The following is a 19,063-nucleotide window of genomic DNA, read 5'->3' as shown; positions in this document are numbered from 1 at the left end:
TCGTCACTTTCTGGGACTTGCGGCTGCGGCGTCCTGCAGCTCACTCTGCCCTCACTCTTAGTATGGACTAAGGGCCTGTTCACATGAACGTCTGGGCAACGGTAAACAATGGCCACGGACACGGTGCTCGTCAATAAGTGCTGCCCATTCAAATGAATAGACAGTGCTTGGTACCGTCTACCAACGCTTACTGTCGTTTGGAGCAAATGACGCATTTCAATGCCAATCATTTCCATTGTCTTCTTCTTTCCCTGGATGCAACGCAACCTGCAGTTTCCAAAAACGGCAAACACTGTGTTTCCATGTCCCCCTGCCCAAGCACGCCATATAGAGCGAACGTCAGGAAACGCCGCCAAAGGTAGCCAAATGCTGTGCTGCAGAAAAAAGAATTTGAACGAAACGCCGGGTGGCTGCAAGCTGCTGGTTCAGATGCCTGTCTGAACAAGCCCTAATATCTTCCAGTTTATGGCTAAGCTCCAAGATAAATAGTCACTGGGCCAAACCGACCTTATAGAAAGCACAAACACATCTGCTTAGTGAGTGTGTGACACGGACCCACTTCACCACTGAGGCACAAAGATGAAAGTTTTAGACAGAGCTTGGCATCAAAACTACCTGCTGAGATTGCACAAAGGGTACTGGAGTTTACAGAGCCTACCCAGCTAACCTGGCACACCACAGGGAAGCAGAGATGGCACAACAGATTCAACATCTGATCTTACTACAGCAGCACAGCAACAAACATGGAGGCGAAAATATGATTTTGAAATATCCAAGAACAAGTGGATAAAGACCCTTTCTGATAGGGATGTTACTCAGCCAAATACGGAAGATCTAGCCATAGCCAAGGGCTCAGATTTTGCTGTGACACCCCAACTTTATCCAGTAGTGGGTTTAATCATAGCCACAAAACCAGTTATTCATAGCAACCAATTAACAGAATGGGGCTAAATGACTCCATCAAGGGCCCTTTCACACTGCAAGCATTTACATTTGATTTTGTACTCATTTACATTTGATTTTGTACAGTAGTATGGTGTTGCCACTACTGCAATCAAATTGTCCAAGATTTTATGATGTGATGCAGCCCCATTCAATGAAACAATGCAATGAACAATGAAAGAGCAAACACACAGGAAAAATGACTGTGTCCTTCCAATGCACTTTGCACTTGTAGGGTTTACTAAACCGTGATAACTCAAATATCACACCTTATAAAAGATATCACACCTTATCAAAGTTAACACGCTTTATCAGAGTAGCATAGCGAGCGCTACGAACCCGCAGGGGCTCAGGGCAGGATGCGTGCCATTGCCAATTAGCAGGCATACGTTCGTAGCACTCGCTATGTTACTCTGATAAGGCATGTTAACTTTGATAAGGTGTGATATCTTTGATAAGGTGTGATATTTGAGTTATCATGGTTTAGTGCAGTGTTGTCCAACTGGCGGCCCGCGGGCCGCATCCGTCCCGCCAGGCCTCCAGCTGCGGCCCGCTCGTCTCCCTGAGTTGCAGGCATGGCTTCCGCTATAGGCGCCATGCCTGCAACCTCATATCGTGCACTTTCCCGTGTCCCCGCTGGCGCTGGCTCAGCTCAGACCTCACAGATCGCGGCGACTGAAGAGAGCAGAGTGCGCATGTGTAGTACCCGCATACACGGAGTACTTCACATGCGGACGTGACATCATTAGTCACTTCCGCATGTGAAGTTCCTCCGCGCGGGTGCTATGCGCACTCTGCTCTCTTCAGTCGCCGCGATCTGTGAGGTCTGAGCTGAGGCAGCGCCAGCGGGGACACGGGAGAGGACAGCGCTGATGAAAGGTAACGGGGACTGGACACCTCGCTATCTAACTTGGGGGGCACCTGTCACTATCTAGCTGGGGGGCACCTGTCACTATCTAACTTGGGGGGCACCTGTCACTATCTAGCTGGGGGGTACCTGTCACTATCTGACTTGGGGGGCACCTGTCACTATCTAACTTGGGGGGGGGGCACCTGTTACTACCTCAGCTGGGGGGCACCTGTCACTATCTAACTTGGGGGGGGGGCACCTGTTACTACCTCAGCTGGGGGGCACCTGTCACTATCTAACTTGGGGGACACCTGTCACTACCTCAGCTGGGGGGCACCTGTCACTATCTAACTTGGGGGGCACCTGTCACTATCTAGCTGGGGGGTACCTGTCACTATCTAACTTGGGGGGCACCTGTCACTATCTAACTTGGGGGGGGGGGGGCACCTGTCACTACCTCAGCTGGGGGGCACCTGTCACTATCTAACTTGGGGGGGCACCTGTCACTACCTCAGCTGGAGGGCACCTGTCACTATCTAACTTGGGGGCACCTGTCACTATCTAACTTGGGGGGCTCCTGTCACTATCTAACTGGGGGGCACCTGTCACTACCTCAGCTGGGGGGACACCTGTCACTAACTGGGGGGCACCTGTCACTACCTCAGCTGGGGGGACACCTGTCACTACCTCAACTGGGGGGCACCTGTCACTATCTAACTTGGGGGGGCACCTGTCACTACCTCAGCTGGGGGGCACCTGTCACTATCTAACTTGGGGGGGCACCTGTCACTACCTCAGCTGGAGGGCACCTGTCACTATCTAACTTGGGGGCACCTGTCACTATCTAACTTGGGGGGCACCTGTCACTATCTAACTGGGGGGCACCTGTCACTACCTCAGCTGGGGGGACACCTGTCACTATCTAACTTGGGGGGGGGGGGCACCTGTCACTACCTCAGCTGGGGGGCACCTGTCACTATCTAACTTGGGGGGCACCTGTCACTACCTCAGCTGGGGGGCACCTTTCACTATCTAACTTGGGGGCACCTGTCACTATCTAACTTGGGGGGCTCCTGTCACTATCTAACTGGGGGGCACCTGTCACTACCTCAGCTGGGGGGACACCTGTCACTAACTGGGGGGCACCTGTCACTACCTCAGCTGGGGGGACACCTGTCACTACCTCAACTGGGGAGGCACCTGTCACTATCTAACTGGGGGGCACCTGTCACTACCTCAGCTGGGGGGACACCTGTCACTACCTCAACTGGGGAGGCACCTGTCACTATCTAACTGGGGGGCACCTGTCACTACCTCAGCTGGGGGGACACCTGTCACTATCTAACTGGGAGGCACCTGTCACTAGCTCAGCTGGGGGGACACCTGTCACTATCTAACGGGGGGCACCTGTCACTACTTCAGCTGGCCACACCACAGCATGACCGCCAGCCCGGCCACAGCATCACCGCAAGGCCTTTCAGCCCACACATCATCCCCAATCCAGCCAAAAACAGTATAGCCAGGCACAGCAGCCAGTAGAGGAGAATGTAAAAGCCAGGTGAGAGGTGTCTACCATATTAAGGGGGCATTCTGCCTATTTATGTGAAATGCTGTCTATTTATGTGCCTCATGATTGCTGAATTTGTCTTCTTGGGTGCCTCGTGATTTGTTGGGGGCATCATGATTGCTGAATTTGTCTTGTTGGGGGCCTCAAGATTGCTGAATGTGTCTTGTTGGGAGCCTCATGATTTGTTGGGGGCCTCATGATTGCTAAATTTGTCTTGTTGGGGGCATCATGATTGCTGAATGTATCTTGTTGGGGTCCTCATGATTTGTTGGGGGCCTCATGATTGCTAACTGCGAGACTATGGGAAAAGCTGAATCATCATCATATGAGAGTGAGACAATAGCATTAAACCTACTTTTTTAGCTTTTTAAAACGGAAAATAAAACTGGGAGGTTCTAAAAAAAAGAATATATTTTTCAGGAGTAGGATGGATGAAATTGTTTATCTTCACAGTTTATTTTCAACTTGGATTTTCCATAATGTTCATGTATGAGTTAAAACGTTTGCATGTAGTTTAAATTGCTGTTGCCACTTTGCGATAAAGTGACTTTTGGGTTGCAGTTTGGGCACTCTGCCTCCAAAAGGTTCGCCACCACTGTCCTGATCTAATGTCCCACATTGCTAACTTCATGTAAATTTGTCTCCACCCGTGGCCACACCCACATTCTGGTCCATGGCCACACCCATTTTTCGGCAGAACGGAACCCTTGTTTTTCAGCGTGCTGTGCGCGCCACACAGCTTCAATGACCTCTTGAATTGCATTTTGTGGGGATCTGCTGCCAATTGCATTGCATTTTGTGGAAAGTGCTGCCAATCTAATTGTCCTTTAATTGCATTTTTTACTGTGGGGGGGGGGGGGGGGGGGGCGGCTGTGGCTCCAGCAAGAACCTTCGGCCCTCCACCATGGGGTCTGAAAGAAAAATGGCCCTCCATGCCCATGAAGTTAGACAGCACTGGTTTAGTGAATCAAGCCCGTAGTGTGAAAAACTTCTGTCAAAACTGGCTATGTAAAAAAGGAAAGTAGTAGCATTGCTCAGCACTATCCTGCAAGCAGACAAGGGAAGGAGCACTTCAGCATTCAACACCTCTAAATATTACTCCAAGCTGATCTCACTGCTCAGTGACTCAAACACGTGAATCACTGAGGAGAGACACTGCAAGCAGTTACAAGAAAAAAGGTCACTGACTGTTTCCTTTAGCTTGGAATGGAAAAAGCCACCGACCAAGCCTTATATCACTGCCTGTACCCTGGGGAAGCTACGCCATACTTGTATGGACTCCAAAAATATAGAAGAGTTATTCAAAACTCTGAAGAATTCATCAACAAGTTCCGAAAGGATGAAGCCGGCACCATCAAGTTGCTCTTTAGATTATTTATTAAAGACTGTCTGCTGGAGTTATGTTTGTGTCCCTATCTCCTCGGCGCATCCTTTCCTACCCCTTTGGTTCTTCATCACCATGGCATTGCGGCTGTTCAGCCGCTTTTTTTGCGGCGGTCTAGCCACCTTGTTGCGGCCGCCTGGCCGCTACAGCCATATAGGGAGACGCAGGGCCGGCTGATTGGTGGTTCCTTCCACGTGATCGGCCGGCATTGGGTAGTGACGTCCTGTCCTGCCCTTTTAGGACGCGTGCGGATATCCGTCCACGTCCTACGCGTCTCCCTGGTGACGTTACGGCGCCGCCTCCCCGCAAGTTCCCCATCAGGTCCGGCGGACCGATGGGTGTATACACCTACTTGCGGCGGCGGTTAGGGGCGGAGATGGTGCGCTTTGAGGGGGATGGCTGACATGGACAGGTGGGTGAGCTTTAAATATATTGGCTTAGACTATTTGTAACAAGTTCCCCATCAGGTCCACTTCATACATAGTGGATGGGGATTGGCTAGTGAGTTAGATAGCCTATGATTGGTAGGTTTGAATAAACTCATTGTTTCCATGACATATTGAGACTGTCATGCCTTGATAAAGGGGCATGTTCCAACGCTCCGAAAGGTCGCACACTGTACCTATTTGTACTCGATGACAGTCTTTAATAAATAATCTAAAGAGCAACTTGATGGTGCCGGCTTCATCCTTTCCGAAGATTTTTGCTCAGGTGGTGCTGGGCTAGCCGTGGCACATCCATTGATCATCTAGGGTTGGTGCATTTCTACATCTTCTGCATCAACAAGTTCCGTAAATTAACTTCAGAAACAGACAGAGGAGACTATGGCGCCCAACGGCACTTCCTTGTTCACATGTATAGCTACAATGGAAGCCACAGAATCTGTATGGAACCTTGATAGCCTAAAGTAATATTCCACTCTTGTTGATAAAAAGAGTCTCCTCAGTGGCATCACAAGGATGTTTTCAAACATGATTTAAAATGTGATAGCTTAGTTGTATTAGAGACACATACAGATACAGCCACCTGCTTAGCTCAGGCTTCCTGTCAGCAAACTGAACACTGGATTTTTTAGTTTTCTGTTTAGTACAGGGGATACTGCTCTGTTGTGTGCAACTATCATATTTTTTGTAATCTAGTGTAGTGTAGTCTGTAGTCAGGGAATAGTGTAGTGTAGTCTGTAGTGTAGCTTGGCTTGTAGGGCAGCAGGGAATAGTGTAGTGTAGTTTGGCTTGTAGGGCAGCAGGGAATAGTGTAGTGTATTCTGTAGTGTAGCTTGGCTTGTAGGGCAGCAGGGAATAGTGTAGTGTAGTCTGTAGTGTAGCTTGGCTTGTAGGGCAACAGGGAATAGTGTAGTGTAGTCTGTAGTGTAGTCTGTAGTGTAGCTTGGCTTGTAGGGCAGCAGGGAATAGTGTAGTGTATTCTGTAGTGTAGCTTGGCTTGTAGGGCAGCAGGGAATAGTGTAGTGTAGTCTGTAGTGTAGTCTGTAGTGTAGCTTGGCTTGTAGGGCAGCAGGGAATAGTGTAGTGTATTCTGTAGTGTAGCTTGGCTTGTAGGGCAGCAGGGAATAGTGTAGTCTAGTCTGTAGTGTAGCTTGGCTTGTAGGGCAACAGGGAATAGTGTAGTGTAGTCTGTAGTGTAGTTCAGTGTTGTATAGCTTAGCTCGTGGCTGCACCAGGGGATTAGCGCTATCTGTAGATCACATAATTAATCTTCTTTAAGTGTAAAGTCTGTTAAAAATTGAAATTGGAAGATAATGTTAATAATGACATTTAAAGACTTACATTTTTTTGTCTAAACAAAGATGGAATTTCACTTTATTCCTGACTAAGCATATTCCTTGATGAACCTTTGCTTATATACCTCTTATTTAAAGTATAAAGACCCTGCGCACTCATTAAAAAATGTCATTTTTTAATGAGTGCTCAGGGTCCCTTTAACTTTTATATTTAGGAAATAGGGGCATCATTGAATTAACAGTGTTTCCTGTAGAAGCACAATGCAGGGGAGCAACACCAACTAGCACTGGCTCAGCTACAGTATATGGAGGATATATGGGGTCAGAAAAAACAAACAAACTTCTTAGCAGCCATATAAATTCAGTAGATGAAACCATGAACTAAACTGGAAAGATACACAAAGTAACAAAATTAGCCTTCTTGGACTGTATTGTACATGTCAGAGGGAGGATACATAGACACCGAATTCCTGAGGAAATGTATCTACACAGAGCACTGCCTTCTCTCTGACTCTCCTTTGAACAAGGCTTGGTACACCAAACAAGGGGTTGAGATAACTACCAGCATAGAGGTGAAGAATGAATAATACAAACACTTCATACAAGCTTTAGATGTTTGTGACTACCCAGACTGGGCCTTTGTAAAAACAACAGCAAGGTCAATGAAAACACCCGACCCAGGAACAGAGGAGAGAAGGAGAAATCACAGGGCAACATGATGATGTTGTTACATAGCTGGAGTGTTAGAGAAACTCAGGGGGACTTTTCACAAACATATCTTTTGTTTTCAATGAACACCGCAATACATAGACTTGTTGTACTTCCTAAGGATCCAATACCTAAATACATGCAAAGCAACTCTACAGTCCCGTATACTGATGAGTCCACAGATTTGTAAGCCATGAGTAAGCAAGCCGTGAGTAAGCACAAAAATACTTAAAGTACCCCTGAACCGCTTAATATAAACATACTTTCCATGCGGTCTTATTTGTGGATGGAGACATGCTGTCTCCATTCTCCCTCTCCAGCGGCCCCTGTGCCCCCCACACTCTGCTCAGTCGAAATATTTGACTTGTGCAGAATGTTGAAGATGGGCGGGGAGACATTAACTCCCCGCCCATCATCGATGTTCTGCTCAAGTCGAATATGCCGTTTGAGTAGAGCAGAAGGGACAGGGGCCGCTGAAGAGGGAGGACGGTGCTGTGACATATGTCACAGCACCACAAATAAGACAACATGAAAAGTACGTTTATAATATAACGGTTCAGGAGTACTTTAAATGAAGAGGTAGCCTATGCCATTCTGAAAATATGCAAAATGTATTCATAGAAAAAGGTTTAGCATACAGTGAGTGTGCACAACTACAAAATTCCTGTGTGGCCAAAACAGACTGCAATTTACTAAAACCATAAAAGGAGTAATGATGTAGATGAAACACTGTTGGCAGAAGCATGTAGTAACCTCAATGTTGATGATAATAATAAATACAGTGGCCACTGTAAACTGCATCAAGTCACCGCATACAACAGATATCCACATTCACGCTGACCCAGCCAGGATGGTTAGAACAAGGGGCCCCCTGGAGAAAGTTGCAGCAAAAGCAAAAAACTTTGAATACGAGAGTCAATAGCAGCAAGGTTGACGCAGCCTCCGGCCCAGAGATGGTGTGAATGCATCTGGTTGGTCAAATGCCCCTTCCCTTTTTTATATTCTGCATAATAAGGTTTCTGGCTTTGCTCGAGATTGGAATTATGAGAATCTTTAAAGGAGATCAGAGACAGATTAAACTAAAGATTTGATACTTACCTGGGGTTTCCTCTAGTCTCATAAGCACGTCTGAGTCCCTCGCCGTCCTCCCGCTGTCCTCTGTTAAGCCGCAATCCGCCCCGTTAACTGGCTCAGTCGCGCCAGTCGAGGTCTTTTGTGCATGCGCGGACCTCCCGCGCATGCGCAGAAGACCCGACTGACGCGACTGAGCTAGTATCTTGCCCAAAACAAATCCTAATATGAGCTGATGCTCATGATTTACACAAAACCTCAAGCCAGATATATATTCTCTCTGTCTTTTTAACAATTTTTATGTGGAATTATGCCATTGTGGTACTAAAATGTTTGAGCTATTTTTCTACTGCATAAGGTTGCTGTGGTTTCTAGAAGAAATACAAGTCCTCATAGTACTTACTGGTATGGATGGCTTACACTACCAGCACATGGGAATACAAGGACACCAAACCATGTCAGTTACTGGCTCCTCCCACCGATGCGTTTCACCTATTTCATCAAGGTGTAGCTTGTCGGCAACCAAAGGCTGCCTTTTAAGCAGGAATGGCATCTGCCTCCTCATGCAACTACAAATAGAGGCTTCCATATGTCCACAATGCAAGAGTCTGCCTACTCATACATATACAAAGCAACAGTTCTCTTTTCTCTGCAGGGAGAATTAACTCTCTGCAATACTTCATGAAATCATAATCAAAGAAAATAAATAAACAGCCATTAATGTGTCCTTAACCATTGTTAGCACATTGGAAGTCACATATGGTTTGGGGTATATAATCTGAATCGCCGCATAGCAGCAACAGAGCAACAAAATCATTCACCACCACACATGCGACCAAAGTTTAATCAAATACAGGTAGAAGAGGTCACTATCAAAGAGCACCAACTCTATTGCAAATCCTGAACCTCAGTAATATAATATAATCTGAGGTCTACTAGCACTAACACCTGAGTAAGACAATTGCATAAGAGGGCTAACTGCAGATTAAGACAACGTTTGGCAAAAAGCACATGGTACGCCGAACCCCACAGCCCCATCATACTACCTCCACACCCTCACTACACTCCAACCGCACAATTAACACAGCCTCACCACCCCCAGCACGGCTTCAAAAACCATTTTGTCATATGAGGTAAGCCACTTCTTATTTTATACTTTAAAGGTTTTTAACTTAATTTTATATATATACCGGTATACCTGGGCGCCTCTTTACCCCTTTTGAATCCCCCAGCACAGCTTCACCACATCCATACTACAATCTCACCACACCCTCAACAACCCACAGCCCACACTCCCACCAAATGGTATGCCCACAGAACAGCCCCATAATACTCCCACTACAGCTTCACCACACCACAGTCTCACTACACTTTCACTACTCCAAAGCCTCACCGCACCTACACCTGAAGCCCAAATTTCAGGACACCCTTTTTCAGTGTACACAACAACCTTGAGGGCTAATTCCCAAAGGCAGTATCTCCTGAGGGGTTCCTCCATTGGTTAGCAGTTACCCCTGCAGGTTACTCTGGAGTGAACCAGCTCCGGCCATAAACACAGTGCAATGCTCCATAAGTCCTTCCTTATCTGCACAGTTTAAAAATAGAATTCTCACCGTCATGTTGAAAACAATAAAGGTGATGTCATAAACAGCTATAAAATCTCTGCAATGTGCAGTTAATGTTAACCCTCCTTATTGTGGTACGTGTCGCGCTGGAAAACACGCCGATCTGTAAAGCATTCATGTGACAGGGAACTTAGGACTATGGCAGGTTAATTATAGTGGAAGAAAAGCGTGGATGCTGAAATACGTTTCCATCGTTAAAAATTTGGAAACCCCTTCCTGTTCTTTCATGAAATCTCTTATTTTATCCAAGAGTCATAAATGTTACGTTACATTGCGAATAGTCCTGAGTACTGAATTGTTATGTAAACAGAGGTCTTTTAAAAGGGAATTACTGTAGTATGTTTAAAACTAACACTCACTTGGCACAGCAGTTTGTGTGCTGTACAACTGGGTAAATGAATACAGTATTTTAAAACTATGACATTCAGTAAAGCCTGGCACATACTATTAGATAACTGGTAGATCAGGTGAACAATCACCATCTACCTGTTTTACCACCTTGCACCATCAGATATTGCTGGACATGTTTTCAGCAGAGTTGGAATGCTCTGTCCCATATCCCATTTGAGATGGGCATAGAGAGAGTGGTGAGTTGTAGAGGATGGATAGACATCATCACAGCCTGGTGGAGGTGAGACAAACACGACTACCGCTGCGCCTATACTTGGAGTTTGACGCTGGCTACCTATACTGGGTGGAAGTAAGCCGGCTACCTATACTGAGGGAGAAGTAAGCTGGCTACCTACACTGAGGGGGAACTAAGCCGGCTACCTATACTGAGGGGGAAGTAAGCTGGCTACCTATACTGAGGGAGAAGTAAGCTGGCTACCTATACTGAGGGGGAAGTAAGCTGGCTACCTATACTGAGGGGGAAGTAAGCCGGCTACCTATACTGAGGGGGAAGTAAGCTGGCTACCTATACTGAGGGATAAGTAAGCTGGCTACTTATACTGAGGGGGAACTAAGCCGGCTACCTATACTGAGGGGGAAGTAAGCTGGCTACCTATACTGAGGGGGAAGTAAGCCGGCTACCTATACTGAGGGGTAAGTAAGCTGGCTACCTATACTGAGGGAGAAGTAAGCTGGCTACCTATACTGAGGGGGAAGTAAGCTGGCTACCTATACTGAGGGGGAAGTAAGCCGGCTACCTATACTGAGGGGGAAGTAAGCTGGCTACATATACTGAGGGGGAAGTAAGCCGGCTACCTATACTGAGGGGGAAGTAAGCTGGCTACCTATACTGGGGGGAAGTAAGCTGGCTACCTATACTGAGGGGGAAGTAAGCTGGCTACCTATAATGGGGGGGACGTAAGCTGGCTACCTATACTGAGGGAAAGTAAGCTGGGTACCTATACTGAGGGGGAAGTAAGCTGGCTACCTATACTGAGGGAAAGTAAGCTGGCTACCTATACTGAGGGGGAAGTAAGCTGGCTACCTATACTGAGGGAAAGTAAGCTGGCTACCTATTCTGGGGGGAAGTAAGCTGGATACCTATACTGGGGGAAGTAAGCTGGCTACCTATACTGAGGGGGAAGGAAGCTGGATACCTATACTGGGGGAAAGTAAGCTGAATACCTGGATACCTATACTGGGGGGGGGGGGGGAGTAAGTTGGATACCTATACTGGGGGTGAATCTGGCCACATATATACAGTATATAGTTTTATTATTATTAATTTTTTTCTTTGGGGGGGGGGGGGGGATTATCTGGCACATACATTTGAAACAGCCACAAACTATCAGTACAGTATCTATGTTTGGATTCATGTACACTTGGTTCACTGTAGTTAAAATGATCCTTAGGTATATGAGAGGTTTTGAATACTTTGTACCTTCCTGTTGAAAATGTTCAAAATTGTATTCAATAAAACCATGTTGAAACAGAAAAGTGTGTGAGAAATAGCTGCTAGTAGAATCAGGGCCGGATTTAGGCCATGGCCTAGGGCACCACAGAGCCAAGGGCACCAAAGCAGCAGGCTAAACTGGTGCAGCATTTGCAAGCTTGCAAATGCTGCAATGCAGGGAGATCAGGCGAGCGCCTGACCGTGGTACTCTGCTGATAACCACCTGTGCAGCAGCCACCTTGCTCTCAGTGCACGTTTGCATTGTGGCTGGCGGCAATGGACTTGGGCAGCATTGGAGATGGAAAGGAAGAGGAAGCTTCTGCACTAGATGTGAGTGGAGAAATGAGTGACAGTGGTGGCTGCTGTGGTGTGAAGGCAAACTGGCTACCTATACTGAAAGGGGGGGTGAGAAATGGAGGGATTAAAAGGAACCTGAAGTGAGTAAAATTATTTGAAATAAACACGTGACGTAGCTGCAAATGAATATTACATACTAACCTCACTGTCAGTTCCTCTCAGAAGCTCACCATTTTCTTCTTACAGTGACCCCTTCCAGTTCTGACAACATTTTGTCAGAACTGAAATATACCAGTTGCTTTCAGTTATATATCAGCAGCTTGTCAGTTACAACTGAATGTGCAAGGTAACATCCATGTTTCCCTATGGCACAAGTGGGTGATATTACAGTTTAACAGTGTGCTGCCCAGGAAGCTGTCCAGGGTAATGGCCATTTTCAAAATGGAGGACGGAGAATCCCATTGATCACAGTGGAAAAATGGGACGCAGGAGAGGATAAAGAGACTGAGGAGTAGACTACACATGAAGTAAGTATGGCCTGTGTATGGTTATTTTGACTTTTTATTTTCAGTTCAGGTTCTCTTTAAGGGAGTCATCTGGTTACCTATACTGGAGGGAAAGGGAGGAGGGATGACCTGGCTACCTATACAGGGCGGTCATCAGGCTACCTATACTGGAGGGAAGGGGGGAGGGGTCATCTGGCTATCTATAATGGAGGGAAGGGGGGAGGGGTCATCTTGCTACCTATATTGAAGGAGGGCAGCTGATGACAGTGGCCTTGGGCGGTAAAGAGGACAAATCCGGCCCTGAGTAGAATATCAGTAATGTCACCGATCTTACAGATATTATACTAGTTAATTGAGATAGTAAAACATCAGTAATCTTTACCGATATTTTATTATGGCCTAACCTAATCTTACTCTCACACAGAGCCCTCCCTCTACCGATGCCTAATACTAACCAATCTCCCCTGGAGATGTCTCACACTACGAACCCTAAACCCTGCCCCAAAATTTGGGCAGTATGAATGGGTTTCATTTTTCTTAAACTTTATTCACATCTTTGAAATTGATATATTTCTTATTTTCAAGTGTTAATAAAAAGGAAAACTAATGGTGATCGAAATAACCAGTGTTTTTTGATTTGTAAAATTGTGTTTTTTGCTTATGAATTCTTTGGACAAAATACATATTTCACTTTTTCACAGATGCCAGCAATGGTCATGATAAATTATGATTAAACATAAACCAGATATACAGAAAACTGCTTTTCTTCCTACTTTATAAACTAGTTTATATTCTGTTTAATAACTGAAAATAAGCAAAGTGATCATGTGGCGGCAAAATTTAGCTTAGGCTAATGCAAGCCTATGCTGGTGATTCCATAGGCACGATTGGAATTTGTTGAGATTCCAATAACGTAGCTTGCAGCATTTATGGAGCAATTTAATTCAGAGAACGCAGGATCAAAATGCCCCAGAAAGTGCTGGTTCGTACGTGCAAAATCACTATTAAAAACAGTTATTAGTCAAATAGTACATTTATGCATTTAGTTATTCATCAGTTTTAAGGAGGGACAATTATGAAAGAAGAACCAAGATTTGGGCAGCTGGGATCTACGCCTGTCAGCACTGAGCTGAGAGTACTCTGATGAAGGAAAGCAGAGGCGGCAGAGTTCACAGGTTTCCCTCTAGGCAGTGCACATCATGTGTACATAAGCACTGCCAAGTGCAGGTTGACACAAGCAGATAGCCCTTGTTCTTTGCCCTCGCATCAAGCTGTGCAGAGCAGCTCCAATATACTCGGCATGCTGGCCTGGAGACTTCTATGAGCCCTATAAACCCTCAATTGTGCAGCTCCACTGAACTGTGCTAAGCTAAGTGCATGTTGCTAGTGACTGGGCACAACAGATTACCAGATACACTCGGTGTATATGGTATTTACTAAGGGCTTGTACACACTGTACAGTGCAGTTCAATGCATAGCACATAGCATGCGGTACACAAGGATATTCATCAATGCATGGAAAGCAGTGTCTGGATGCACAGATTATAATGTGCTGCTCCTTTCAGCATAATTAATGGGGACAGCGTCATAGCAGACAGCACCAATACAACGCTCGGCTACCTGCGATAAATGGAGTGAATAAGCCTTAAAGGAGTAATTGTCTGTTCCAAAATGGATTCCGTATTAAATCTGCTCTAAAGTGTATATTTGTGACGGGGTATTTTTTTTTCCTTTCTCATAACAATGTTAGTATTTTTAGTGTTTATATACAGCAAGATCCCCAGTATCCAGCACAAGCAGGCTTTGGATTGCCTGATGCTGGATTCGTGTGCTTGCCGGCTGAAAATAGCACTACCTCCCCACCCCCGTTCAGCAGAAGCAACATACAGCCGATCCTCCAGACGCCCTCTTCTGCACTTCCTGTGGCTCTCAGCAGCTTTCTGGCATCCTCTGTGTATAGGTCTTGGGTCCCGGCATGTCATGTGACCTGATGAGGGTAATGTGACACACCAGGACCTGTACATGGATGCAGAGAATGTGCAAAACCTCTGCACATAACAAAAGTACAGACCCCATTGTCCACCTCAGGCATGCTGGTTAGTTGAGACTTTCGGATGCCTGAGTTCAGATAAAGGGGACTTTGCTGTATCTTGCATTTAGATCTAAATACACAGGCAGATCTGCAGCGAACTAGAGGGATCATGATGGTCATACTTGTCATATGGTCCCTGCCAGTAAGCCCCAGGCTAGGTACCAAGAGGAGAAGGTGTGTGAGGTGTGTGTGTTGGGGGGGGGGGTGATCTTATGGTTTCTAGTTACGCCACTGCAATCAGTTATTGATTGAAGGAAAGCCAGGATCAAAGTACAGAAATGTAAAATGACCCTTCCACCACCAGCAACTTCCTGCTGTTACATTGTGCCATGTCAGTGTTTCCTATGGGCACACAGCACAGCCAGTGTGAAAACAGCTACATATACCCACACCTCCAACCACTCAGCAACTGACAAAAAGAAAATGCTCTGCAAGAAGGCACTGTTTTCAGCACCGGAGTATTGCTAGAATCACACACATTAACATGCAGAATGTTATGGCTCTTTCATACGGACAGCTGGATGTGGTGAATTTACTGCCTGTCAGCTGCTCTCTTGCACTGGCTGAGCAATTGTTAGCACTCGGTACAGGCGGTGGGCAGGTGTTCCCCTCCATGGGGTCAGTCTGAACGTGGCAGCATAGTTCTCTACCGCTGGGCAACGTCACTGCATGTCAAGTGCAGAAACGTGTGCTGTTAGGCCTCTTTTCCATGGACTGTTGAACTGTGGGCTCAGAAAGCAGTTGCTAGGCTGCAGTGAGCAGTTTTCTGGCAGCAGCAAGCAGTTACCAGGCAGCAGTGAGCAGTTGTGAGAGTTTGAGAGGCATTAGTTTGAGAGGCATTTCACTGCCTATCAACAGCCAGTGGAAAAGAAGCCTTACAAATGCTGCTGTTCGGCTGCATTTTGCACCCAAATGGCGCTCTTGGGCGGTAGACAGGACTCTAAACTGCCCGACAAGCGTGCAGTTCAGATTCCTATCTGAAAGAGTCCTACGTCAATGAATGTGCACATATATCAGTTGCTTCTTCCTGTTACATTGCGTGCCACTGCAAATGTGTTTGGTTGCGTTATGTGCGCGTTGTGTTAGTAACACCATCCAAAGCCCGAGTGTAAAACTAGCCTTTGTACATTTTTTTGTAGACACATACATAAATTTACATATATAGTATTTGCACGTCACACCTAAAAAGGGATAAAAGAGTAAGAAAAGGAGTAAGAAAGAAATTTTTTTTTAAAAAAAAGCAATTTACCAATAAAAAAAATTAACAATTGGGGGCTATGCATATTGATTTGTGACCCGGGCGTGATCCATCTCTGGCCAGATCAGGTCATGATTGACCTGTGTATTTGTAATGCTTGCTTAACCGTCTTTAAAATAATTAATGTATTTCTTATTTTCAATATTTTTTTTCTTGTTGCTCTTGAGAACAACTTTGCATTTCTGTCCATAACAGCATTAGAAACAGCTGATGGCACAGCTAGATCGGCGCCGTCCAGGCTGTAACCCATGCTGAAAGCGGGGCTGAAGGGAAATGGCATAAAGTACACACAGGGTTAAGTGTCTGCTGTCTCCTATTTGCATGGGTGTGCCTGTCTCCCGATGTTTGAAAGGGAATGGCTCTCCCCCGTCTCCTGTGCGCACAGCCGCACACACAAGCACACGCATATATTATGTGCAGACAGCTCAGCTGTTCCACACCTCTCCTCCCGGGAGGGAGCGCCTATAAATAGACTTCAGCAGGCTGACATGACACTCTCTATTCACGCAGCAGCGGGGACTGGACGGAGTGCCCGGCTATAACCCCTTCCTTGCCGCACAGCAGGCGCCAGCTGCCTTCGTTTCTTCCTGTTTACTTCATTTATCAAATGCTTTCAAATCACATATACACATTCTCGTAGCTAAACGAAATACACCACAACCCCAAATAGTTTCATTTGCGAGTCGTCTTTGTAAGGTAAATTATTATAGCAAATAGCCCGCGAATAAGGAAAAAAGGTTTGCTGCATTTGTGTAATAACGTCATTACAGGGCCCCTGCTTATCATTGCGGAGAAAAACAATCATCACTAAGCTGAGTTATCCAACACTTGCTATATACGGGGTCCCCTTTTTGGGGACAGCCTTTGCTCCTGGGGTTGATGACGTCTGTTGACTTGCTGCGTAACCTCATTCCAGAGCCCCACAACGGATGTGCAGAATGTGTACTTCTAATCAGTTACAGCTGTCATGCTATAGTGACTGAGCAACCGCTGTTTACAGATAGATTAGCGATTGCTATTATTATTATATCATAAGGCGTCAACATATTATGCAGCACTGACTCATTGGCCTCTATTCATAAAACGTTCCAGCAAGTTTTCCGCTCAAAACAGCTGACTTTCCCAGTCCATTTAGCAAAGTGGGCATTCATAAAAGCTGTTTCCGCATGATAAGCTACAATTCCCTAGCAGAGCGAGAAATTTCCACCTTGTGCGCTGTTTTTCTAGATTTATCTAGAAAAAGTTACAAAATGTCAATTCATAAATATTAGAGGAAGCGGTATATGGACGGGAAATACCGCTTCCTCTGATGTAGCGAGAAGAGTTCGGATTACATAAAAGTGAATGGGACAGACCTCCCAGAGAGAGCAGCGCACAGAGGACTCTGCCGGCTTCAGTGTTTCCGCATGCCTTCCGTCAGCTTACCGCCAGCCTTCAGCGGGAGATCTCCGCACTTGCATCGCAGCTGGCAAGATTTTTATGAATGACCACCCAGAGGTCTAAAATACCGATGCGGTATTTTCCCTCCACAATTTTTTCCGCCCCAAATGTTTTATGAATAGAGCCCATTGTGGTCCAAATTACAAAGGGGTTAGGCTATGTGTTAACCAGGGAATGCACAAGTTTACAATGGCGGTGAACCATGCTTTCATTGTACTGTATGCTTTACTATATAGTCGCACTCGCATCACACATCTAACACAGGGAGCGACTTTTCAGCAGTGTTGCGATAGTAACGCTGCAAAAGGACCCCTAGGCTGGATTAACAGTGTACGCTTTGTGTGGTTTAATGTCTGTGAATTGCAATGGACACTGCAGACTGTAAAGCAGTGATGGCTAACCTTTCAGAGGCCGAGTGCCCAAATTGCGACCTAACATCGACTTATTTATCTCCGAGTGCCAATGGGGGGGGGGGGGGGGGGGTTGGCATGATATTGTATGGGCGGAGCTAACGTAATGATGTAACAGCGAGGCATAAGAAAGCAGTGTTTCCGCCATGATGTGGTGAAACGAGGATTCGCATCATGGGTGTGCAGAAACTATGATGCTATTTATACCCACCGTAACCCCAAAGCAGCAAATATAGCCAACTATGACCATTAAGGGCTCATTCACACTATGTGCTGCGCTGTCAGTTTTGAAGCAACGCACATAATGTAAGATTCATATGGTAACATGAAAGTCAATAGACTTCCATGTTACCATTCACACTACAGGTGTGCGTTCCCATGCGTTACGTTGTAACGCATCTGGGAACATTTTAACGCACAACGCATACGTTTCCCCGATGGGTACAGCTGCCGACGTCCACGTTTAGCGCACCACAATGTGCATTCAGTGCGATCACTGTGCGTTGGCAGCTCATGCATGAAATCGCATTCGTGCATACGTTCTGTAGTGTGAATGAGCCCTTAATGCAGCAACAGTTACCCCAGACACCAGAAAATAAACGCAATGTGTGCAACATTTCAGCAGAAAATCATGCAATGTGGGCCACATTTCACCAGAAAACAAACGCAGTGGGCCACATTTCACCAGAAAACAAAGCAGCGGGCCACATTTCACCAGAAAACAAACGCAGCGGGCCACATTTCAACAGAAAACAAACGCAGTGGGCCACATTTCACGAGAAAACAAACGCAGTGGGCCACATTTCACCAGAAAAAACGCAGCGGGCCACATTTCACCAGAAAACAAACGACGCAGCAGGCCACATTTCACCAGAAAACAAACGCAGCGGGCCACATTTCAACAGAAAACAAACGACGCAGCAGGCCACATTTCACCAGAAAACAAACGCAGCGGGCCACATTTCACCAGAAAACAAACGCAGCGGGCCACATTTCACCAGAAAACAAACGCAGCGGGCCACATTTCACCAGAAAACAAACGCAGTGGGCCACATTTCACCAGAAAACGCAGTGGGCTACATTTCACCAGAAAACGCAGTGGGCCACATTTTACCAGAAAACAATCGCAGTGGGCCACATTTCACCAGAAAACAATCGCAGTGGGCCACATTTCACCAGAAAACAAACGCAGCGGGCCACATTTCAGTAGAAAACAAATGCAGCGGGCCACATTTCACCAGAAAACAAACGCAGCGGGCCACATTTCACCAGAAAACAAACGCAGCGGGCCACATTTCACCAGAAAACAAACGCAGCGGGCCACATTTCACC

General features: G+C 46.2%; 1 protein-coding gene across 2 annotated transcripts in view; it reads right to left on the bottom strand.

Moving 5' to 3' along the window:
• Nucleotides 1–19,063, bottom strand: part of BCOR (BCL6 corepressor) — a 337,930-nt gene that overhangs the window by 297,066 nt on the left and 21,801 nt on the right. The window lies entirely within an intron of this gene.

Source organism: Hyperolius riggenbachi, chromosome 2, assembly GCF_040937935.1.
Source record: "Hyperolius riggenbachi isolate aHypRig1 chromosome 2, aHypRig1.pri, whole genome shotgun sequence".
NCBI lineage: Eukaryota > Metazoa > Chordata > Amphibia > Anura > Hyperoliidae > Hyperolius > Hyperolius riggenbachi.
Note: the sequence above shows the minus strand (reverse complement) of the source record. Positions and strands in the feature narration are given on the sequence as shown.